Here is a 26,329-nt window from a genome sequence, read left to right on the forward strand (position 1 = left end):
AGAGACCTGCAGACAACACAGATGTGAAAAATAACAGAAAATAAATTTAAAATAGCTATAATAAATAAATTTAAGATTTTCCAAAATGTGATAATTATGAGTTAATAAAGGAGTATATTGTCAAATAATTGAAAACTATTAGTAAAATGAAGAAATAAATTCTAGAAACCTAAGTGCATAAACATACACACAGTAAATATGCATATGCATATATATTTATGTATAATAAATATTGAATAAATATACATATATAAAATGAACATATGAGGGATGAACTTATATACAGATGAGAATCAGAAGACTTGAAGACAGTTGAAAATGCATTAATGCATTACATTACACATATAGAGCACAATTTTTCATCTCCATTGTGTACATAATATATTCACACCAACTTGTGTCTTTGTACTTTGGATAATAATGATCATCACATTTCACCATCATTAATAACCCCATGCCCCCTCCCTTCCCCTCTGCCCTATCTAGAGTTAGTCCATTCCTCCCATGCTCCCCCTCCTACCCCACTATGAATAAGCCTCCTTATATCAGAGAAAACATTTGGCATTTGGTTTTTTAGGGATTGGCTAACTTCACTTAGCATTATCTTCTCTAACTCCATCCATTTACCTGCAAATGCCATGATTTTATTCTCTTCTATTGCTGAGTAATATTCCATCGTGCATACATGCCACATGTTTTTTATCCATTCATCTATTGTAATGTATTCCACTGTCATATATAAATAAAAAAGAAAAAAATTAAAAAAGGAAATGCATTAATGAATCTGAATGATATACATGTAAAAAGAATTTAAGACAACTTCAGTGATTTGTGCACAAAGTTCTACCAGTTTAACATAGATTAACTGGAGCCCAGTCAGAAAGAAAAAAGATAATGGGTACTAAACACAGTTGAAAAAATTATGTTCCAAAAGTTCCCAAATTTGGTGAAAAACTACCCTCTAAATCTAAAGCTTAATAAAGCCTAACAGGATAAATACAAAGAATGCTGCACCTTGGAATATTGAAATCCAACTATTAAAAACAATAGCTAGAACAATCGCATAAAAACAGATTAAAAATACATTATATACAAACAAATAAACACAGCTATGGTATCTGAAATAACAGTTACAAATACCATGGAATTAGATCTGTAAAGTGTTGAAAGGAGAATGAAACCTTTAGGTAGAATTCCATATTCAGCAGATGTATCTTTCGAATGTGATTATGAAATAAAGATATTGACTAAATAAAAACTGAACACCAGCAAGCCCTCTTTAAAAGAAGTGCCAAAGAAGGCTACTCTTTGGATTAAGTAGATAAAGAGGGCTAAAGAGAAATTTAAAAGAGAAATTAATCAAAAGAAGGAGTAAGGAGCACCAAAAATAGTAATTCTTTGGGCAAGTAAAAAGATATCGTTTATCACTTAAAATTATTTAAAAAATAATCAGTTTAAAAAATAATAACAAGGACTTTGTGGATTTTATAATGCATAGAGAAGTAAATTACATGAAAAAAAAAGAACAGGAGGCTAGTAAAAGAAATTAATGCAGTTATAATATATTGGTACTCTACATGAAGTAAAAATATATTATCTCTTAGTAGAACATGATAAAAATGTATATTATAATTTATGTAGGAAACTGAGACAATAATGAGAAAGGTGTAGTCAAAATTCAAAAGAGTAATTAAAATGAAATACAAGAAAAAAAGGTATTATCCCAAAGAGCATAACAGGGACAGAGGAATAGAATAAATAGCAATATGGTAGGCTTAAACCCATCAAGTCAATGATAATATTAAGTGTAAAGGGTCTAAAATCTCAATATGGGGCAGAAGATGTTTCACCAGATTTAAAATCCACAAAACAACCACATATTTCTATAAAAGAATAACTTCAACTATAGATGCATGTAGATTAGACAGTAATGAATGAGCCAGGCTCAGTGGTGCTTATCAGTAATTCCAGCTACTCAGGAGGCTAAGACTTGGGGAAATTGCAAGTTCAAGGCCAGCCTGGGCAACTTTACAATGAGATCTTGTCTCAAAGTAAAATGTAAAATGGGCTGGGGATGTAGCTTAGTGGTAAAAAGCCCCTGGTTCTATCCTTAGTAACAATGAATGAATGAATGAATGAATGAATGAATAAATAAAAATAAATAAAACAGTAATGGATGAAAAAACATAAGCTATGCCCACAATGCACACTAAAGATAAGCCAAATAGAAATCAAGTCGAACAGTAGACAAATAATATAGTTTAATTATAAAAAGTGTTGTGAAATAAATATAACATAAAAATCTTAAATATAAATATACAAGAGCTTAAATGCAAACTAAAACTAAAGGCAAAAATAAGTGCACTATTATCATTGGAGATTTTAACATCTCACTCTCAGGAATTGGTAGAATAATTAAAACAGTAAATGAGTAAAAGTATATTTTTAAAAATGTCTACAATCAAAACTACTATGCTCTTAGACCACAAATAATTTAATTAAAAATTAATCTCAGACATCTATAAAATAGTTAAGATTCACAAAATTAGCAGCATACTTCTAAATTATGTGTTATAGAAATATAAAGAAAATTAGAAATCATGACTTACCCAACTATTGCCGGCATTGCAACTACCCAACTATTATAAAGTAGCAGAACAAAGTTAAAGCAATTGAAATAATTATAGTGAATAGGAAGGATAGTAGTTTTATGTGACCTCTTGACTCTTAACATGACCAGATAACATTACCTCTGGCTTTATCTATCAGAGTGTTTTCAGAGAGATAAGTATTTGAATTGGTGTGAGAAACAAACAGGGATAGTCCTTCCTGAGGATGGGAATCATCCAGTCTTGATGCAAGAAGGAAGAATTCTCACCCAATCTACCCTTCCTCTCTTTTTCTCCCATGCCAACCACCCCTGCTATCTCTATCTCTATCTCTATCTCTATCTCTATCTCTATCTCTATCTCATCTCTGTCTCCTGCTTCACTGCTGAGACATCTCATGTAATCTTCTCCTGCCCATACATGGGGCTCCCCTGATTCTGAGGACTTCAGACCTGAACTGAATTATACAACCTGTTTACTTGGGTCTTTAGCTTATGATGTAATAGTGTGGGACTTCTTGGTTTCCGTACTCATTGAAGAGAATTCCTCATGATATCTATATCTGTATCTATATCTATAACTATATTTATATCTATCTTATTGGTTCTGTTTCTCAGTAGGACTTTGAAAAATACAAAGTCTCTTTAGGAGAAACATTCTAAGTTTGGACCTTAAGAAGTTTTAGAGAATTATAAGCATAATAAACCCAAATTAAGTAGGAGGAAACAAATTATAACACAGAAAAAAATCAATGAAACATGCCTTTCATCCCACTTAGGTTGTAGAAAGTCACAAGAGAACTTGTCTCCCAATCTGACATTGAGAATTAACTGGGGAGCATTTAAAAATTTAAAGTTTTTAAAAACTCCATTAGAGTGCTGAGATAGCAAAAAAAAAAAAAAGTCTAATGAAACCTTAAAAAAAAAATAATGAGCATTTCCTAAATGAGAAGCTGCTGACAATTACTGCTTTGATCATTGCAAAAATGACAGGAAGATCAAGAAATTTCTGTAAACAGAGGAAAGGAAAAAAAAACTCTCCGTATAATGTGATATGATGCAAAGTGAATCTACTGACAATCCAACTCCTACAGAAGGTTTCACTAGGTGCCTATAACAGAGACTAGGTCAGGGTAGGAGCACTGACAGAGATTGACACTGAAGTGTAGGCTTGAAGGGCATGGAGTTATCAAAGGTAGAACAAACAGAAGGACTAGGAGAAACTGAAAACTCATCAGCACTCTGGGGTGGGGGGTGGTTTCCTATGTAACTTGTTCATCTTCTGTCTCCAGCAGAGAGGAAGAAAAGCTGATTAAAACCTTCCTGAGGCACAGGCCCTGGGGCTTTCCTAAATTCTGAATATGAAGAGGGAGAACTCTGGTCTCACTTACCTGAGGAATCCTCAGAAGTCAAACCCATGGCAGTAAAGCATAGAATGGTGGTTGCCAGGGATTGGATACAGGTGGTTTCAGAAATGATAAATATTGGTAAAAAGGTACAAATTTCAGTTATAAAATAAATATGTTCTGGGAATCTAATATAACAGCCTAGATTATAGTTGATGATATTGTATTAATTGAAACTTGCTATGAGTAGATTTCTAGGATCCTTATACCCTGCCCCCCCCCATACACACCTGAGTGAATGGATATGCTAATTAGCTTGATTGTAATAATAATTTTATAATGTATGTGCATATAAAACTATCATTTTGTATACCTTGAATATATGCAATTTTCATTTGTCAATTATATCTCCTATTAATCTGAGGGTGAAAAAAAAGGTGAGCCCAAAGGTAATTGAAAGACATCTGGGCCTTACTCTGGGAAAAAGTCTACAGCCAGAAGAGGTGCAGCACTGAAGAATTGTTGAAAGCAAACTCCTGATGGTCCCATTGAGGGTGAGGCTGAGGACAAGAAGGGAAATCAACCTTCTTGGCCCACAGATCCTTGCAAAGGGAAGGTAACAACTCCCATGAAATTAAAAGCCTGAGGTGGTGAACTTAATCTGATCAAAGAAATAACAAATCCCAGAACCAGTTCAATCACTGACTGCACTAACTTGACCTTCAAAAAGCAGCATGATAGAAGAAGCACAACTTTTTCTGAGCATAAATATTATTTACTTTTTCTCTACTCTTCTTTCACACACACCTGACATTCAAACAAAAATAATGGAAACAAAAATGCAGAAAATAGGTCATCATCAAAAGAGGATGTTGTCAAAATTTCTTATGCATTTGTTTGGATGACCATACTTTTTGTCCTTATTCTATTAATATGTTACATTGAATTGACTGATTTTTAAATGTTAAACCAATCTGACATTCCTGGAGTAAATCACTCTTGATCATCGTCTATAATCTCTTTTATACATTACTGGTTTGGGTGTGCTAATATTTCAGAGGATTCTTAGTCTATTCATGAGTAGTAATGTTCTGTAAACTTTTCCTTGTACGGCATTGTTTAGATTTAGTATTTAGGTAATTACACAGATCTCATAAGAACTTGAGAAGTATTCTCTCCTATCTTCTGGAAGAGCTTATGTATATAATTACTTCTCTATGTGTCTGAAAAAAATGTACAGAATTTATTCCACAGGAATTTTATTAATGAATAAAGTCTGAGATTTTATCTTGGAAAGATTTTAAATTTCTAATTTAGTTTCTTTACTTGCTATAGGTATATACAGATTTTCTATTTCTTCTTGAGTAATATTTGGTAATCAAGTCTTTCTAATAATCCTATTCATGTTGTCTAATTTGTTGACAAAAGGTTCATATTATTCTTTTGGAATTTTTTTCATTTTTGTAAGGTTATTCCTCTTTCATTGCAATCATATATTGCATCTTCATTTTTGGTATTTCTAGTACATTTAAAATTTGGGGATTTTTTTTTTTTTATATCAGGGACTGAATCCAGGGATGCTTAACTTCCAAGCCATGTTCCTAGTTTGTTTGTTTGATTTTTTTGTTTTTTGTTTTTTGTTTTACTTTGAGACAGAGTCTTGCTAAGTTGCTTAGGACCTTGCTAAGTTGCTGAATATTAGATTCAAACTTGCAATCCTCCTGCTTATCCTACTGAAGTTGCTTGCTGGAATTATAGACATGTGCCACCACACTGCAGATTTTTTCTATAACACAATTTCCATTGGTTACCTTTTCATCATTTTTAAAATTTTTATTTATTATTAAATGAGTCACAGTCATACTTTAATTTTTTGTACATGTTTTCCTTTAGGTCTTTGGATATTTTTAACATGCTTCAAGTTTTTTGTGGAATCCAACATCTGGTCCTACAATGTTCTCTGTTTTTTCATGTATATATGTCATGTCACATGTTCCTTTTTTTTCTTGAATGCTACATAATATTTTGTTGGAAACATTTTATATAGTGTATTTTAGCAATTCTGGATTCTACCACCCGTCCCTGATGAATCTGCAAGTAGTTGTTGTTTGCTTGTTTATATATATATATATATATATATATATATAGATATAGATATAGATATAGATATAGATATAGATATACACATACATACACACACATATGTACATATATGTGTATATGCATATACATATATGTACACTCATAAATATATATATATACACACTCATCCACACTTCTATAGTGTCTGCCTCTAGTAGAGTAGTTAGTGATGTATCTTTTTAGTTTCTCTATTCTTCTGCTTATTTTTATTATTAAGATATATATCTATCCTAATATCCAGTTGGGTTAATGTAAATTGATAAACAATCAATGACTGGGCAGGGACTGTGCTTGAACACCTTAATTCATTCTTTGCCAGTGCATTAATATATGAATTGGGCTACACTTTGAAACCTCAGGCAATTTGTGTATCTATTCTAATTTTTACCTTTTGCTGGATTTTGTCATATCTTCTATACAACAGCACATACCTCATGGGGCATGTGGATATCTAGGGCCCACGCCAGTCTCTCCTGCTTGTGTGCATCATTGTACATATGTAAGAATTGCTTTTGAGACCACCTGGCATATCTGGGATATGTGGTAACTTACCAATCCATTATGGCTTTCTCATTTCTTACATCTCTTTGATAAACTCCTAGAATGTTTGCTTGATCTAATCAATATCAAAACTTCAGTCCACTGCAAGATTGCCTACCCTGATTAGTTGCCATCAAGATCAATATAATTTTCAACAGAGATCTGATCACAGAGTTTTTTCACGTCCTGTTCCTAATCAAGGTAGTTCTTTCCATCACTGAAGATGCTAATTTTCATGGTTTTTCCTGCCCCAATAGAACTACCTCCCCTGGAGATTGGAAATGTAAGGTGGACCCAGTCTAGGCTAAAAACACATAGATTCCCACTGTTTTTGTATAAGTCTCACTATATTTCCTTAAACAAATGCTTTTCAATATGTTGAACACATGTTTTTAAAATTCAATAGAAGTAAAAAATTTTTTTGAGAAATGTGTCTAATTTACTATTGTTATTGGGTTTGGGGTTTGCACATCTCCTCCATTCTGCAAGAGACATCTCTCATTGGCATGGGATACTGCAAATTGTCACCACAGAAAAGGTACCATTTCATAGTAAAGTTACTACAGTAGTTCACCTACAAGATAATAAGCACTGGTCTCATCACCCAGTGCACAACCTAGGAGAAGATGCTTGCCTGAAAGAGCAATAGACTATATTCATTTAAAAAAAAAATGAAGACTAATGTCTTGCAAGAAAGGGGCACTCATCTCAATATGGATATATTCCTTAAGACAATAGCTATTGTGTGGCACTGTATCTTCAACAGTTAAAACGTGTGGATCTAGCTGGGCACTCTGGCCCACACCTATAATCCCAGGGGTTTGAGAGGTTGAGGCAGGAGGATCACAAGTTCAATCCCAGCTTCAGCAGTTTAGTGAGGCTCTAAGCAAGTTGGCAAGACCCTGTCTCAATTTTATTTTTTAAATAACAAGGGCTGAGGATGTGGCTCACTGGTTAAGTGCCCCTGGGTTCAATCCCTTGTACTCTCTCCAACCACCCCAAAATTTATGGATCTGTGTTACAATGGTGAAAGTAGAAGTGTCCCCACATATTAGTTTGGTTGAGCTGCACTAACAATTACAACAGACTAGGCATTTTAAATAACAGAAATCCATTGCTTACATTTATGGATATTTGCCAATTCCCTAGGGGCTAACTGGAGGAATTCATGACTCTCTTCCCTAAATATATTTTGTTACTGGGTGTTATGGTTTGGATGTGAGATTTCCTCAAAAGCTCATGTGTGAGGCAATGCAAGAAGGTTTAGAGGAGAAATGATTGGGTTATGAGAGCCTTAACTCAACCACTGAATTCATCATCTGATGGGATTAATTGAGTGATGATTGAAAGCAGGTAGGGTCTGGCTGAAGGATGTGGGGCATTGGGGGTGTGGCTTGGGGGTATATATTTATATCCACTTGGAAATCTCTCTCTTTGCTTCTTGATCGTCATGTGAGCTGCTTCCCTCTACCACAGTCTTCCACCATGTTGTTCTGCTTCACCTAGAGCCCTGAGGATTGGATCCTGCTATGGACTGAGAATTCTGAAACAGTAAGTCCCCAAATAAGCTTTGTCTTCTCTATAATTTTTCTGGTCAAGTCTTTAAGTCACAGCAGGGAAAAAAGCTGACTAAAACACTGGGGATTGAACCCAGGGCCTGGTTAATGCTAGGCAAGCCCTCTACCCACTCTATCCTCAGTCCCAGAAATATAGTTTTGAATGATGAAAGAAATTAAGTTTATAGGATCAGGTGAAACTAACATGCAGAAATCCAACCACAGGCTGGAGGTGAATGTACTCTGATTTGAGTTAACATTTAACTGAAACCTGAGAAGACAAAAAGTTGGGGGAGTAATTTGCTATCTTCATGATAAAAGATGGGACAAGACAATGTGTTTGAAAAGAGATCAGGAAGTAAGAGAAAAACTAAGTCAAATGGAGTTATGTTCAAGTTTAGATCAAATAATGGGTAGATAAAACATAGCACATAAATGTTGGTGAGTGACAGTAATAATGAGTGCTTATGTGAACAGAGATACAATTAATTTGTAGTTACACTAAACTTTTGATTAGTTCATTTTTTCTTGGAGAACCCAAGCAACACAGTGCAGGAATCAGTGAGAACATGTTATAAGATTGATTTAGTATTTCTGATTTGGGGTAGATTTTCTGCCCAAATAATTATAGCAAATATACTAAAGGAGTGATGAACTGTGTAGAAGGAAGACTTAGAATGGAGATGGAATTTTGATGAAACAAAATAGAAGAAAGAAAATTAGTAAGAAAGAAAAAATATAATTAGAAATTTGTTCCTTAGAATTTGAGATTTCAAAAGTACTGGATATGAAAAACGTCAAAGATGTGTGTGTGCATTAAAATCATTATTTCACTTGTAAATAGCATAAATTATAATGGAGCTGAGAATACTAATATGTCATAGCCAAGATGTTAATCAGTTATCCAAAATATTTGAATTTAGTTAAGCAAGGACAGAAGTTTAAGTGAAGATAAATATAAGTCATGGTTTCAAACTTTTAGTTTTCTGGAAAAGTGGATTTCAATGTTTACCAAGTTCTATACTATGGTGTGATGGATTTTCTGTGCTTCAAAAGAGGAGAAATGCTTTCCACAAAGTCAGAAGAATCTGAATATGAGAATAGAAGGAAGATCTAGGAAGTTTTGGAGTCATTTATTTCCTTCTATATTGAATGGTAACCATATTATTTTATTATTCAAACAAAAACATTTACGAATTCATTGATGCATAATATTTATACATAATAGTGGGATTCATTGTGGCACATTCATGTATTCATACAACATGATTTGATCAATTTCACTTCCCAGTTAATCCCATTGTACTCCCTCCTCCCATACACTGCTTCAATTCCTTTCACCCTACAGTTCTCCCTTCTATTTTCATGAGATCTCTTTTTTTACCTTTTTCTCTCTAGCTTCTACATATGATCCTTGACTTTCTGATTCTAGTATATTTTGCTTAACACAATGCACTCCAATTCCATAAACTTTTCTGCAAATGACATAATTTTGATCTTCTTTATGGCTGAATAAAACTCCATTATGTATATATACCACATTTTGTTTATTCATTTATCTGTTTGAAGGACACCTTGACTGCTTCCATAACTTGGCTATAGTGAGTTATACCGCTTTAAATATGGATATGCCTGTATTGCTATAGTATGCTTACTTTAGTCACACAAGGATTTTTTTAAAAAAGATAATTCTACTTCTGCATTTTGTTACCCAAAGGTAAAATAATTGTGGGGAAAACTTTTTATTTATTTGACTGAAGAGTCACAAACTTCCTTCTTCCGAGAATGCATGTATAGAAATGTGTGGGTGTGTGTGCATATAAGTATGTAAGTATAGTGACAAGAAGGTAACTCATTTTAAAGAGTTGAGAAAATGTTTGTAAATGATGACATGGGTTTAATGAGATTTACTTGTTTTAAAAATATTATCAGATCTTCTACCATGCTTGAAGCAAAAAATGGCACCAGAACTTAGTTTTCTTATTTTTATTTTACTTCTACTATATTATTCTGCCTCTCCTCATTGTTATCTGACTAGACTAATTCTTGGGGACCTTTTAAAATCAAGCTATAATCTCATTTATGTTGCTGGTTTCAGTATATTTTGGCTAAATGAAAGTGGTTTACAAAATGAAAAAAAAAAATTATCAAATGATTGATCTAATTATAAGATTGTCCTTTTGTTTTACAAGATTGTCCGTGTGTGTGTGTGTGTGTGTGTGTGTGTGTGTGAGAGAGAGAGAGAGAGAGAGAGAGAGAGAGAGAGGAGAGAGAATAGGCACAAGTGGTATAACTATCACATGAAATTGTCTCTGATCAGACCTAATGTGATCACACTTGAAGTGACCAGAACATTTAAGGTTCCTACCCATTATCATATATATTCTTTCATTTGGAGTACAGTATGTTCCTACAAATATTTTAAATATATTTACCGTTCATATGTTAACTTGAACTAGAATTTACATTAAGATTCATGATCAACTAGTAACCTTTAAGGAGGCACCATAGAGTTGAAGACTTTACCAAATACTCCTAGGTTCTTTCATTTCTTCCTTGTAGAATGAGGATATTTTCTATTTATATTCAGCTAGGCACAAGAAGGTGAATGAACTCTTGGAAAAAATTATTATAATTATTATGAAGCTCCTTGATGAAAGAATCTTCAAATTAATGATCAGTCCTTGCATTCATGATGCTAGAGTTTGAATATGTCTCCTTCAAAATTCAATTGTTGAAACTTAATAGTTAGTGTGATGGTGTTAATGAGTGCAGTGTTTAAGAGGTAATTGGACCATGAGGTCTCCTCCTTCATGCATGGGATTACAGTTCCTACTAAAAGCTTTAGGCATCACTTAGCTTGCCTTTCTGCTTTTTGCCATGTGAAGACACAGATTTCTTTCCTTCTGGAAGAGTTATCTAAGCCTTTACCAGACAACCAAACCTGTCTGTGCCTTGATCTTGGATTTCCCAGTCTCAAGAATTATGAGAAAATAAATTTTTGTTCTTTGTAAATTACCTATAGTATGGTATTTTGTTATAACTAAACTAATATAGGAAGAGTTGATTTAGTTGAATCAGAAGATGATTTTGCAATGGAGAAAAGATTATTTGTTGGTAATGGAAAAAGGGAGAAATATAACTGAAGAACATGATTTAACACAGTAGAAAAACAAATTTGATATTTCATAGTTTTTCTTTGTCATAGTTTCATGTAATTATCTTTTCCCAAAGCATGTTAGTTTCTTTTTTAGTTGCTTATGAAGTATGTTTTAAATAGAGGTGTTTTTGAGGTTGGAGCCTATTATATATGGTTGATTCTATATGTCCATATGGCTATTTATGGTTTGGAGTAGAGAAAGTGCCCTGTGTGTGTTTTTATGTTTCTCTTTTTAATATTGTTGTATTTGTTATAATAATGCATGTAGTTACATATAAATAGAGGTACACAATTATATAAAATTCTATTGTAGAAAGAGAGACACTGTGTGTGTATGTACTCATGCACACATGTATATCTATAGCTACCTATAATTAAATATATACATATATGTATATGTGTGTGTGTGTACATATTAAGATAACACCGAGTCTCAATTAAAGGGGAATTTGTAAGCAGGTTTATAGAAGAAGTAATTGAGTACTAGTTAGAATTTGTTTCTTTATTTAAGTCACAATCTAGATTTTTGGAAAATATCATCTGTCATTGTACATTAATACTATAGTACTATTGTAAAATGTAGAAAGTTATTTATTAATTGAATGACCCTATGCAAACTAAATAATTAATAAACAATCATTAAAGATATACTTAACTTTTGAAATATATTAAGTATATAGACTTCCTGTGCCTAAACAATGTATTCAGGCACAACTTTTATATCTGCCTTTCAATATGTAATTTTAATAAATTTTCCCTCAGTTTTTCAATATCTACTTTTCCATTGCAGCTCATTTAAGCAATCTGAGAGCCTGGATTAATGGTAACTTCCCCTAATATAAAATTTAGTGTTGATAAGAAAGTACCGGAAACACCATTTGGTGACAGATTTCTGGTATTAAGGCAAAATTCTTATTATTTCTTGCTAGTTCTTGTAACTGCCTATCTTGTATCATCCATGTAGAGACAGAAGCAAAACTCTACAAAAAATGTATGAAAGTGGCAAAGAGTGAATAACAGGCCTTTATTGGGTGGCATAAAAAGATGAGGGTGACAGAATGCAGAGTAACAAAATGTAGAGTGGCTGGAGTCCATAAACAATCAGGAAATTAGTAGATGAGGCCAATGTTGACACTTCAGTTCTTAATTATCCTAATTAGAGACCATCAGAACAGCAAAATAATGTTTATTGAGCCTGGCAAAGTGAAACATTTTCATTGTGCTTATTGCTTACTTTGGCAGCCATGTTACATTGTTGACTCGCATGCTGTGTAGTTAACAAAATCTCATAAGCCATTTTATATGAACTGTGGTTAAGCTAGACCCCACTCTTACTGCCCTTGTAAAATTGCTATTTTGAACCCAAATATACGGATTTACGTTCTCCAACTACTCTTATCCTAATAATTTTGGCTTAGTTTTTGTAGCACATGACCAAGTAGAAATGATGGATATCCACAGTCAACATAATTATAAGGCATATTTGTTCATTCACTAACAACATAGGATACAGTTTTTGTCTTCACAGGATAGAGAGAGAGGGTAATATTTAGGTACGTTATCATAAAATCATATGCTACACAGGTTATAAAAATTATGTACAGAATTATATGGAAGAAAGTCATATGTAACTTTTTTTCTGAATTTATATATTAATTTACAAATAAAAATAATATGTATTTATACATTACATCATGATGCTTTGAAATATATCGTACATTGTGAAATGGTTAAATCACACTAAAAATCATGTGCTTTACATCACATAATTTTTTGTGGCAAACATAATCTGCTGTTTTAGTAATTTCAAGTATACAATGCATTGTTTTTAGCTGTAATCTCCATGCTCTGCAATAGGTATTTTGTACTTACTCTTCTATCTAACTGAAAATTTTTCCACTTTAAACAACAGTCAATTTCACCCCATCATACACTCAGTATTTGTCTTTCTGGGTCTAGCTAATTTCACATAATCTAATGTGAAAGCACTAATCTGAACTGAGTTTTATAGGATTAAAAAATGTACAATATTAGGACAGAAGAAGGAAGGGAAAATCATTTGAAGCTAGAGATTGAGGAAATATTTGGTATTCGAGAACCAAAAAAAAAAAAAAAACCTGTGGAAATTATTTGTTGTTTTGGTCACATTCCTTTATTTAATATTTATTTTTTAGTTTTTTAGGTGAACAAAATTTCTTTATTTCATTTTTATGTGGTACTGAGAATCGAACCCAGTGCCTCACACATGCTAGGCAAGCGTGCTACCACTTGAGCCACATCCCCAACCCTATTTTCCTTTTTTTAAAGAGTAATTCAGCTAAATGATTTGATAAAGATCATATACTAAAATTATGGATTATTCAATTTCTTCTATAATCAGTATTTTTATTTTATAAAAACTAACACACACATTGCTACAACATTACAGGGGTATATTTAAAATTGAAAGTTACTCTTCCCTCCCATGAAATATTTGATTTGTTAATCTTTGAAGAAATGGCAAGTGGGTGGTCTATTTGGGATGGAAGATATATTTTATGATGGAAAGTCTCTGAAAATTCCACCAAAAATACCTAAATATTTCTCTGCTTTAGTTTCAGAAATATACATAGCTATGCCTATTTATGTGTGTATTTTCTTCCATAATCTTGCCTAACATTTGTTCTGCCCACTTATACTAAAAAAGTATTCTTACATGGGGAATATTTCTTTTTTGCTGCATTGATGTGAACTCGGTAGGTATGTGAGGTATCTCTTTCTCCCTTCAAAGTTGATCAGGGAACCAATTTCCTTTAAATACGACTGGGCATTCAGTTTTTAGAAAGCAGAAAAATGCAGAAGGAAAAGTGTATGGAGAACAAGACACACCCAAATGTCACGAGACACAGACCTAGTGCATATCACATCTGTTTCTACACCCCAGTTTAGAACTCAGTCAGGTGGCCTCAGCTAACCAGAGAGCAATGAGAGCAAGTGTCTTATAGCTGCACAATCATGGGTCCAGACACAAATCTATTACAGTTCAATGAAGAAACTATCAGGCTCCGGCACAAATAGGGAGCTCCTTTACTTATACAGGTTTGGTTTGGTTTGGCTTGGTTTCAACCTGGCAAATAGGTTAGAATCTTGGTACTTTTCCATTTTAGAATACTTGTAGATAAAACACAATTGTTTCACAACCATTTCTATGTCATTGTTTTCCAAAGTGTGGTTTCTAGATCACCAGCTTTAATATTACTTGGAAATGTTAGAAATTCAAATCAAGGGACCCATCCCAAATCCAATTAATCAGAGATTCTGGGGATAGAGCCCAACACTCTACTTTAGCAATCTGTGTATGTGCTTTTTTTAAATATACTAACGTTTAAGAAAAAGGTTTCTATCTCTATGTACGCAAAATATATTTCATACACAGCCACAGGATCTTTCTGGAATTTGTTAGAAATGCAAAATCATGACCCATGCTAGATGCACAGAACCAGAATCTATATTTTAAGAAGATCTTTGGTAATTTATATGTACATTACTATTCAAATAACTAGTTAGATTTCCAAGCTTCTGCAGGTGTGATTGAGTGGCAGGACTCACAGCTAGAGAAAATGGCAACATTTCAGAATCCTCAGCAGAAGCAGTGGATTTTCACCTTAATCCTTTCCATTCATTCATATCTGAGCCATCACCTGTGGCATAGGGAAACCACTTCTGCCTTATTCCTTAGAATATTAATTTTAGAAGACAGAATTTTCTATATCTTATGGCTGAGTCATTCAGACAAGAAGTTATATTTGATGCAGAAAGCAAGGTTGACAGCGAGAGAATCTTGCCATAGTAGTTCTGATTGCTGAAATTTTCAATAAATCCTGCATGATGCCTGATAAACTTTGATTGTTCCACTTATTTGGTAAGCCAAAATAATACGAGTATAGCCAACATGATACCAAAGAACAACAAAATTGGGGGCCTGACCCAAGCAGATTTCAAGACTTATTTAATGGAATGAGAATCAAGACAGCATGATGTTGGTGAAAGGAGAGATCAGTGGAGCAGAATAGAGGGCACAGAGAAAGACCCATATATAATCAAATAATTTTTGACAAAGGAGGAAAGGCAATTCCATGATGAACAGCTAATTTTTCAACAAGCGGTGTTTCCACAACCAGGAAAATCATGTACAAAAATAAACCTAGATGTAGACCATATGATTTTCAAAAAATTACTCAAAATAGGTCACAGATCTAAGTGCCAAATACAAAAATATTGATCCTCTGAAAGATTCAGGAACAGTGGTTTAGGCCTGTAATCCCAGTTACTCAGGAAGCTCAGGTGAGAGGATTACAAGTTCCAGGCCAGCCTGGACAATTTAGGCACTGTCAATATAAAATTTTAAAAGGGGCTGTGGATACCTTCAAAGAATTATGTCCTACCTTTAATTAGAGGTAGACTATTCCTAGGTTTGATCCCCAGTATTGGAAAACAAAATTTTTTTAAAGGAAATTTAGGTAAACATGTAAGTAACCATGAGTTTGGTGATAGGTTAGATAATGATTTGGGTTAAATGTGTGCATTCAAATTCATTATGTTTAAGTTCTAATCCCTAAAGCCTTAGAATGAGAACTTAGTTGAAAATAGGGTTTTTACAGATTTAATTCATTAAGGTAAGATCATACTTAGATTGGCCACTAATCTGTATAAAGTATGGACTTTAATTTACAATACTTTATCAATATTGTTTCATTAATTATGATAGATGCACCATACTAATACAAGAGGGAACTGAGTGTTCAGGGTGTATGGATGGTGCTTTATGTACTATTTTCACATTTTTCCTGCAATTCTCAGTACATATTTTTACAAAGTTGAAGGAGTATGAGTAACGGATAAAAATCATGGTATGTTTTATTATAATAAGTATGGATTTTTAGTTATTACTTGAATTTTAATGTCTTGAGCTTCTTGAATTTTGATTTTTATCAACCAATATTTGCTTAGAATATTTTTTTTAAAAATCTGAAATTTAGGGCTTTGACTAAGGTTGCACAATCGTAATTGTTTACCAGAGTGATGTACTGAGTAATCATCTATTGTTGAGATATCAAATTGTGCCTTTTACCTGTTCTATAACTAGTCAAGTGCAATAACTTTTTTAACTGATAAATTTTATTTTCAGAGCTATTTTAGGTTTACTACAATTACTTTTAAGTGTAATTTTGCAAGTGAAAAGAGCCAATAACAGTTGCTTGCTTGGTTGATTACATGATAAATATTGTTCCCTACTATGTAACACTTACCAATAAATGCCAATAATAATTGCAACTAAATCTTTTGCTTTTAAAGCTGTGTAAAAGGCAGAAATAATCATGTAATCATCTTGTAATTATATGGTACTTACTATGCAATTACATAGTAAATACATTGTAAATTCAAAATAATTACATGGTTATTTGCATTATGCATAGTATCTAATCCAATTTTGACACATAAAATAATGGTAGCATCCAAAGGGTTGCCCAAATTTCTCCCACCTACACTACAGGATCAGTAATAATGGAAGTAATTTAAGGAAGTCATTGAACAAATGCTTGATAGTACATGATTGGAAACTACCCATTCATATTTATGACAGGTAGAATTATAAATTAGTGCAGAATGGGTTTAGCAATTAGACTATAAATTATCAATTAAAATTTATGCTAACCATGATTTTGGTGTTGGTGACATTAAATGATATTTTATCAAGAACAACTGAATAAATATTTAGACAAAAATGTTCCTAAAGTGGCATTATATGTATTTTTATGATTGTTGAGAAACTGTTTTTCATATATTTAATTGTAAATATATTAATTTTAACAGAATAATGTGATTATATTTAGTAATATTTATAAAACTCTAGAATATATTTGAGTTCTTTGAGTATTTTTGTGTCAAAACAAATATTTTTGGGTTTTTTTTTTGAAAATTGAAACAAAATATCTATCATTAAACTTAAATTCTATAAGAAACTGACTGTAGGATGTCAGAGTGAGGAACACAGAAGATTCTCACTAAAAATACGAATATTTTCTGGCAGTAACCCAGAGATATTGACAACAGAAAAGATTCAAGGGACAGATCTTTCTGCTCAACATTGGTTATGGGAGCAAAAAGAAAGGTTGAAAGAATTAAGCAAGAATTTAATACCTAGTAAGCCCATCTTTCAAAATTAAGGTAGAATATAAGATAATAAAAATCTAATTTTGTTATTAAAAACATGCTTTACATAAAATATTTAAAAAGTCCTTTATGCTGAACGCAAATGATTACAAATAGTAATGCAATTCCAAACACTCAGAGAAATGAGTCTTGGCAAAGATAATCTTGTAGGTAACCTTTTAAAAATGGGCTCACATATTAATTCCCTCTTTTTGTTAATAAATTAAAATTAATCATAGAAAACTATATAAGTATATAGATAGCCAGGCAAACAAATGGACTGGTTCAAATTGTATTCACTACCAGAAGATATATTGAAGTCTTCTCTAGTACTTGTGTTGGTGACCTGATTTAGAAATACAGCCTATAATAGTCAATTTTTATTGCTATAATTAAATACCTATGACAGGTTGCTTACAAAGAAAAGAGGTCTATTGAACTCATAGTTCTGAAGGTTCAAGAGCATGGTGTCTGCATTGACTCAGCTCTGATGAGGGCCTTCTCAGCTGAGTCACACATGGCATTGGCAATGATGGGAGCACATATAGGAGCAAGTGATAACATCACTATACAAGAAGCAAAAGGGAAACTCAAGGTTCAGGTTCAGGATTTTATAACAACTAACTATCCTGACACCTCAAACCACCCATCCAGTATTCCCCTTCCAGAAGAAAGTCTTCAATTACCTAAGGCCCCCCTCTTAAAGGTTCCACAGTATCTCCCAATACCACCATCCTGGGGAATAAGATCCTACAATGGATCTTTGAAGGACAAACCATATCCAAACAAGAGCAGTCTTTGAAAAAGTAATCAAGTTAAAAAGGAAGTCATTAAAGTGGGTCTCAATCTATTATAACTGGCCTTCTAGTAGGATGAGGAGACATAGAAAAGATAGCCACATAAAGATGCACAGAGCATAGGGAAATGCCAAGTAATGACAGAGGCAGATTGGAGTGATACAACCATAAGTCAAGTAATACTAAGGATTAGAATTACCCTGAAAAGCTAGGAATAGCCAAGGAAATATTCCATTCAGAGTCTAAGAAGTAGAATAACCCTGTTAACACCTTGATTTCAAACTTTTATCCTCTATAACTGAGTGAAAATAAATTTCTGTTGTATAAAGCCACACAATTTATGGTACTTTGTAATGGCAGCCATAGGATACTAACTGTTTGCATAGGTATAGTTTTATGTATTACATTGTCTTTCAAAATTTTGTACATAATTATCTTTACCAAAAGTCTTTCCTGTAGATTCTAGACATAGATACAGATATTCAGTTATATAAGTTTCTATTTCATAAACATTATATTAATTTGTTAGGTTACCGTAACACATACCACAGACTGGGTGTTTTCAACTACACAGATTTATTTCTTCCCATCTCTGGAGCCTAGAAATCCAAGATCAAGGTGATGGCAGCATTGATTTCTTCTGAGACCTTTTGGGGGCTTGTAAATGACTTTCCTTTCCCTCTGTCTTAACTAGGTTTTCCCTTTGTGAATATGTTTATCTGTTCCAAATTTTCCCTTCTTATAAGAACATTAGTCTTAGTGGATGACAGTCCACCCTAAAGATCTCATTTTCACCTAATTATCTCTTTACAGACATTGCTATCAGATACAGACACAGGAACAGTCACTGGATAAATCAAATGCACATGAAGAAATGAAGACACAAGGAGATGATTTTGGATTATCTTATTTAGCCCAAGTTAATCATATTAGTCATCAAAAGTGGGGAAAGTGAATAAAAAAGATGAAATAGCAAATGGACTCAATACATCAATACTGGTTTTCAGGATGGAGATAGGATGCTATGAGTAAAGGAATATAAGAGACACCTAGAAACTAGAAAAAGCAAAAAAAAAAAAAAAAAAAAAAGAAAAAAAGAAAAAAAAGTACCATAGAACCTCCCAGTAATGAATGTGGCTTAGCCAGCATCTTGATATTAGCTCAGTGACACTAATATTCAAACTCTAGTCCATGCAAATTTAATTTTAATTGTTAGTCCACTGTACTATGGTAACTGGTCACATTTATTATTAGCTGTGTGACACACAAAGACATAGCAGGCACATCAGTTCCTTGGGGCTTTTGTAACAAAGTACCACACAATGAGCTATGTAAAATAACAAATTAATTCTCATTATTTCTGGAGGCTAGAAGTCTGAGACTGAGGTATCCCGAGGACCATGCTATCCTGAAATCTGTAGGGGAGAACTCTTCTTTGCATGTTCCTCATTTCTAGTGGTAGCCATGGATCCTTAGTGTTTCTTGGTTCGCAGCTACAATGTTCTTGCTTGTTTCTGTCATCACATGGCATTCTCCCTGTATGTCTGTGTCTTCACAGTTACTTCTTATAAGGACATCAGTCATACCGGGTTAAGGTCCTACCCTACCCCCTACCGCACTATGACCTTATCTTATTGAACTAATCACATCTGTAATGAATCCATTTCCAATCAAGTTCACATTCTATAGTATTGGAAATTAGAACATCAAAATATATTTCTGGAGAGTCACAATTCCATCCGTAACAATATGTTTAGCAAAAATGCACAAAAAACAAGGAGGAAATGAACTGTATCAGAATAAAGGTTTTGCTTCACTGATGTTAGTATAAATCTGAACTAAATTTTCAAAATGTAAGATATATATTTTATGCCATTTTGCAAAATTTAAGATAATTCCAAAAAATATAATTACAAAATTGTTAATATGATTAAATTGTGAAAATACTCACTTAATGAAAAAGAAGGCAATAAAGCAAGAACATAGAAACAATGAAGAAACAAAAGTATATAAAATAAAAAGACAGAATGGCAGATGTGAATCTAACTATATCGGTAACATAAATGTAAATGAAATAATAATTGATCAAAATGCAGAAATGAACAAACTGGACTTTTCAAAATAAAGGAATCAAGACCTAGATCTTTGTTATCTCTAGGACATACTGTTTCAAAACAAAAATATAAATAGTTCTGAAGTAAAAGGACTGGAGAAGATATACTGTGACAACAGATACCAAAAGAGAGTGATTGTACTACTAATAACAGACAATATAGACTCTGAAATAAAATTTTTACTAAAGATAAATGGATAATCTTCAATAATAGAATATTTTTGGAAAAATCATATTTCCCTATTTCAAAACTTACTACACAGAAAATAGTCAAGACTGGGTAGTATCAGAATAAGGATATATATAACAATATAAATAGGCATAGGTATAGTCAGATACATACATATATATAAAAAGTTAGTTGTATCTAGAGTAGAATTGACAACCCATTGGTAATACTTTTATATTTAGTTCAATTCAATTTTGAAAATGGCATAAAGAAAAGTAAACAGGGAAACAATTATCTCTCCAACAAATGGTATTAAAACTATACCCACAGGCAAAAAGAAAAAAACAAAAGAAACTTGTACTCCGACCTTGCACAAAAATTTTCTCAAGATAGGCTATAGATTAGAATGTAAAGTCTAACACAAAGAAATTCTTATATGACAGAGAAGAATAAATCCTTATGACTTTTAATTATATCATAGTTTCTTAGATATAACACCAAAATAAAAGTGATAAAAACATCGAAATTGAATTATATCAAAATTATAATATTTGTACTATAAATGAAGTCATTCAGAAATTGCAAAGATATCCTATAGAACTGGAGAATTTGGGAAGTAGTGGGTATCAATCATCACACTAGGCTGGAAATACATCCTAATCTATTCTAAGTAATAGCATAAATCCACTTTAAGTATTTTAAGGATATTCTCAATAATTATATTTTGATTTAATAGATCTTGGGTCTTCTCTTAAATCTTAGATACATTTTCAAGTAACATAAAAACCACTGCCTTAAAACTTAAAATACTTTGCTATACTCAACTTTAGTGAGAAGTGTATTCTTATATCAACTTTTATTTGGCTTTTTGCTATCTTAAAAATGCATCTTGCATAATGTATTATAATATGGATTAAATCAAAGGTACACCGTTAACATCCAACTCTGTTGTTTATCCAAGTCAATCTACTTATATATACAAATCTGATATTTACTTCTTAAAATATTTAACAGGCATAAGTGCCCATAAATCAGTTATGACAATCATTGTTAAAGCAATCAATAGTAAGGAATATGCATTAATTCAAATAATATTGATAGGCTCATGACCCTGCATCAGTCTTCTGTGAAGTAAGAAAAATGAGACATCTTCTAAAAAATCAATATTTTTCTTTTTATGTCATTCACTTGAAGATTATCAATAATATATTACTTTTTTACCTATGTGTCAATGGTCTAACTTTTAAATACAGGCATCTTTACATTTTAATGTAAAATGATAATCTGCAAGGAACTGAGAGGCTAAAAGTCATTTGATGGAAACAGTTTTTGAAGTTTAATTATTGTTTAAAGCTATATATATATGTTCATGTGTGTATGTGTATATGCTTACACACACACACACACACACACACACACACACACACACAGACCTGTATGTGTACTTGTACTGTTGAATATTTGTTTGTAGCAGCATAAGAAAGCTCTTTTAATACGCACCCCTCACCCCTGCAAAAATGCTCATTTGTTTCATTCTGAAGGTAAATTGCATGAAGAAAATAGCAGAAATCTCAGTACACATCTTTGTAGCCCTTGTGAACTGGGCCGTTATACAGGTATGTACTTAGGTAAAAATACAAAATGTGAAATTACAACACCCATTCATCAAAAAAAGAAACATTTTAATTGGTTATAGGTGGAAAATATCTACTTGACAGTCAGTTTCTCACTTTCACGTAAGTGCTTTGCTGCTTGGATGCCTAATCTTGTTTAGTGTAGGGAAAGTAATTTGACATGAAAGTACCTAGATGGCTGCCGAAAATTAATTGCCAATTAAAAAAGAAAAATGTTTGTGCTACTCTATAAACAAGCCAACGTATAAACCTTTCAGTCTTGTTGCTTTATTTATGTCTTTATAGATCTGGTTTCAAGCTATTTGCATACAATTTACAAATTCATATTATAATTCTCTAGTATATTTATGATTTTATAGTTGTATATATTTTACCTCCATGAGAAATATTTATTTCTGTATGCTTCTGTTGCTTATTATTTAACAAAAACATCACATCGCATTTGATAGTTTATGTGTCTTCTTTAGAATAAGACATTTTTATTTGGAAAGAGGAAAGAAAATGCTTTACCACCACCAATAGGTACAGGAAAGTGTGTGCATTCACACATGTATACACAGATACACACACACACACACACACACACACACACACACACACACACACCCTATGGAAACCCTGTCTTCCCAATTTAGAAAATTTTCTATACCTTTTATATCTGTTAGTCTCCAAAATATTAAAGATAATAATTTTTTAGTGGTGAGATATGTCTCTTTTCCTGAAGAAACTTTGAAAAATAAAGGATTCACAGAGTTCAATACTTGTAAACTATTGTTTATATGGGAATCTGAATTGCCACAAAGAGAAGCAATTTGAATTCCTAGTTTTCGCCTTAAAGTGAGTAAATTTGGATTAAAGATAAAATCTGGAGCCATTATAGTAAAAAAATCAAATAATGAGGGGAAAGTAGCAATGTTTTTAAAATGTTGGAAAGGAAATTTATAACAATACCTATAGGAAGGGTGGAGAAAAATTGAAGAAATAAGCAATGTTAACCTAGATATGATGTAAAGTGTAAACGAGATATACCCAGAAATATAAAATGTAAAATAATGTAAAAATAAAAGACAAAACTCAAGTCTGTTCTGTACAACACAGAATTATACAATCCAAAGGAGCCCACGTCAAATGTAATAGAACCAGTGTGCAAATATTAAAAGTCAACCTTATACTTTCACCTTATAAATGATTGAAATTTTGATTTTTAAAATAACTATCAAAGACATTTCATTTTATATTTGGATATTAATTTTGTAGGAACTTGTTTATAATTAAACTTATTGCTAATATCTGCCTTATTTTTATGCTTCTCATTTTGAAATGTTGGCAGCTTTTTCTGGTTATGTAAAATTGCCAGTGAGATGAAAGGTGGTTTTTTATTCAAGATCAAGCATTCATCAAAGCTATCACACTACACCTGAAGAGGAAAATGATGAAAATACTTTTTCCAAATCATTTTCAAAACTAATAACAGGAACTTCAGCATTTAACTTTTTTGTTAGTAAGGAACACAAGCAATTTTCTTATTAAGAGTAAAATTTAAAGATATATCTTCTTTCATCTGTACCAGTAAACCAGAACCTGCTTACTGGTATTCTCAATTCTTTTCCACTTGCTTTCCCAAAGGCACACTGTTTCCTAACAATGAGGTTCTTTTCCTTGTGTCCATATTAAATTAGGAAACAGATATATTTCAGAGCACTTATCAAATACTTAACACAAGGTAAGGGCTCACTATATGAACATAATTCCTTAGATAATACCTCTGGCTTCAGTCCTGCTTTTTCTTCCTCAATATTCCAGTCATAGTCCCTCATTTAAACTGAACTATTGTAAAAGCCACCAAGAATATAGTTTAATATTTATTGATTTCCTACTATACATTCCATACCTTGAGAGCTAACCTTACATTGATTATCTCTTATTTTGGAGTAGTATAGGTATTAATAGTAACACTGTGAAAAAGAAAGCAAGAGGTCCTCTCTGTTACTCTGCCTTTGCATTCATGGATCAGAAGCACAGTTTTTTTTTTTTTTTTTTTTTTTTTTTTTAATTCAGCATCACCCAGTCTTAATTCCTGTACTGTAAAAAACATTTATAAACAATGTTGCAGGTGAAGCTATGGCTTACCATTACTAAAACAGTTTCGGTAGAACTTCTGCTCCAAGAATTAATTTCACTAAGAAAATTGGGGGTGAAATATATATTTATATATATAATATACTTATTTATATATTTTGAAATAATAAAAATTATATTTTAGCTTAATATATATGACGTATAATATGCTTTTCAAATACCATATATATTTTAGCTAAAATAGTGGCTATTTTAATATTTAAATATATTTAAAATTGAAATATATTTCAATTTTCTGTTTGCATTTTCTAGGTAAGCAGAGAAGGACTGTGAAATAGTTCATGGTTAACAAGGCCTCTGTATTAAGGTAAATCTGGTTTTAAATCTCAGTACCAGCATGTATAGATTATGAACACTATCATTTCATACATGTTCAATTCTTTATTTACACAGGTGTATCTGCAACACTTAGAAGAATTTCTCATTCATCAATGTAACATAAATTTTAGCTAAAAGAGTGGATAAATAAATCAAATTTTTATTTGGTTTTATTCATGTCCCTGACTGAATTGTAAACTTCTTGTGTAAGCTTGCAACGATATCCACTATTTTATTGCATTTCCAGGATGTAGCTTGAAATCTGGTATGGTATATGTTGAAATAAAAAATGTTTGCACATGCATGCACTCAGAGACACATAGATCCTTATTTCTTCTTGTTCATTTGTACTTTTAGAACTATTTACTTGAGAATATTTGTAAAAATAGTGTTGGTTATCTTGCTTGGTATATATATATATTTCATAATACCAATAACACAACTAACATTCAAGTAAGAAGTTCATCTTACACACATTTTGGTACCACAATAGCCAGAAGAATACAAATTTAATAATGTTGACAGATCTTACAGAATAAAAAAAAAGTTCTTTGCCAGTTCAAAGTCATCCAGAATAATTTTGACATATTGGACATTTAATAAAATTTTGATACACCTTACATCTTCATGAAATATATGTTAACATTCTCTGAAGAGCAGATGTAATAGAAAGAGGTCTGTAACTGGAATCAGAAAACTGTGGTCTGGGAACTAGTTCTATTACTATAAGCTTTGTGTCCATGTGAGAATTGCTTAGATCTCTCATTCATCTTTTACTTTTGAACTTGTAGATTATAATACATATAATTCCCTCTGGGTGTAGAGAGGAACAAATGAAACAATGTGTGGTAAAATGCTTTTCAAATTGAAATCACTACATGAATAGTGTAGTGATTTATTCTGTAAACAGGTGGCTCCTGGTCAAGTGCCAGATATATTGACTAGTTGTTCTGACAGATTTGACAAACGGAGCTACAAACAAATAATATAACACTAAAATATTTCCCTTTTAGGAATCTACATTTACTCTAACTACTGCCATATAGGCTGATATAACAATGGAAGCAGAGTCTCTCCTTCTCATCATTTCCAAAATTTTTCATTCCACAAAGAAAAGAGAAATATTTTCCTGAGGTACACTGAAACCACTACAATGCCATGATGAATTAATTAGATGGATTCATGCTAAAAGTTAGTTGATCACATGCTAATCTGATTAGCTTCTTTTGTATATTATCTATCTAATTTTCACTGCTATTTTGCACATTCAAGGTATCTACCATAAATGAAGGTGTAGTAAAATCATTTCAAACATTTTAAAGATACGAATTTTAAAACAAAAAAATCCATTGTTGTAATGAGGACAAATATTCTTAAGGTGTTTGTTACTTTGTTCATAAGAATAATATGTATATTCTAGGTAATATTAATTATCTATGAAAATTAGGAACTTCAAAAAGTGTGTGTAGATAGACTCCACTGCCAAAAATAGATTTGAGATCATATTGAACTTTCCTTATTTTTATTTATTATTTCATAGTTGCTTCTAATGGATTGGTGTGAAACATGGAGTGGGGTGTGCATGAGAGAGAGAGAGAGAGAGAGAGAGAGAGAG

This window comes from Spermophilus citellus (assembly GCF_964194105.1).
Source record: "Spermophilus citellus genome assembly, chromosome: 1".
Taxonomy (NCBI): Eukaryota; Metazoa; Chordata; class Mammalia; order Rodentia; family Sciuridae; genus Spermophilus; species Spermophilus citellus.